Source organism: Cynara cardunculus, assembly GCF_001531365.2.
Source record: "Cynara cardunculus var. scolymus isolate 2C chromosome LG 17, CcrdV1, whole genome shotgun sequence".
Taxonomy (NCBI): domain Eukaryota; kingdom Viridiplantae; phylum Streptophyta; class Magnoliopsida; order Asterales; family Asteraceae; genus Cynara; species Cynara cardunculus.
Genome location: NC_037544.1, coordinates 35,929,662 through 35,931,237, shown reverse-complemented (window position 1 = coordinate 35,931,237; position 1,576 = coordinate 35,929,662).

The window sequence follows — 1,576 nt, the reverse complement described above, 5'->3', positions numbered from 1 at the left end:
GTTTTAAGAGTTTAAGAGTTTAAGAGTTTTTAAGAGTTTTAGCCAAATGCATTATAATATAGTATAGATATATATATATATACATATATATACTGGTTCAAATACTAACCAAGATTATCGTTTTAACTTTGTTAACCGATCTTGGTCGTTGATTTGAACATCCAACGGTTGTCATTTATTGAGACTAAAAATTTAATTATTTAATTACCATATTAATAAAAAAATTAGATTTACAATGGTTCAGAGGGTAGAATTGTAAAAGTGAATGATCTTAATGTATCCTATTTTGTCAGCCTATTTTGTAACTTCCAATCAATAAAGAAACTGTCAATCTCATCGATCAACATCTTAAATCAGTAGCTAAAAATTAGGTTCATAATCTTCATCAAAACAATGGAGGATTATTAGGCGACGACATCCAGATAAGATTGAAACATGTGTGTGAACCTAATGAACAATTGAAAAATTAGGTTCATAATCTTCATCAAAGCAATGTGTGAACCTAATGAACAATTGAAACATGTGTGTGAACCAAATGGACATATTGTGTGAACCAATTGAACACATATGTGCACGAGTGAACACATATGTGCACGAGTGAACACATATGTCGACGTTTGAGTGAACATGTGCGTGAACGGTTTGATCATTTTCTTCACTTTCGAGATTTGAATTCCGAATGTATTTGTAGACGCTTTTAGCTTTTTCATTCTCATTGTCGTCGATCTGTTTTACTCTATGATTATCCATATTACTCGGACTATAACGGAATCTTTACAAAAGAGACTTTTTGAAATTTACAATATCAAAACTATTGTAGGAAGAATGAAATATAAAAATCATTAAGATGAACAAATGTGAAACTTCATGTCATTATTACATGAAGATCAATTAGTGATATTTTAAGATTTGTAACTCCCAATTAAAATATTGGGGAGTTACATAAAAATGACAAATTACCTAAATACCCTTACACTTAATATGTGAGTTACATTTGAACCTAACTAAAAGATGGAACATGATTGGTTGATGTTGGTTAGCATAGTTAACACAAAAAAAATGGGTTAGTATTTGAACCAACCTCTATATATATAGGAGCGATCAAATGAAAACCGCTCTCATTTGTGTAAACCGTACAAACCACCCTGATACGTCCATTTCATTGTTTAATCTTATGAAAAATTTTCATGAAATTGTTTAATCTTGTGAAATTGTTTCATATAATACTTTTTTTGATGAATTTGTTTCATATATGGTTATGAAATTGTTTTATATAAAATGAAATTTTAATGAAACTGTTTCATGTATTTCTCTAAAATTAAAATAATGAAGACGATAATATCCATTATTAACACCCTCCATAATAAAAATGGTTAATCAACCTCTCATAATTACAAAAAAATGAACAAAATGAAAAATTATGATTGGCTGAATGTGGTTTCACGGTTTATACAAATTGAGTGGTTTTTATTTGAACGCTCCCATATATATATATATATATATATATATATATATATATAGGGTTGGGTTCACGTGAGACCAGCCTGTTTTCGTGAGACCCGTGAGACCACATTTT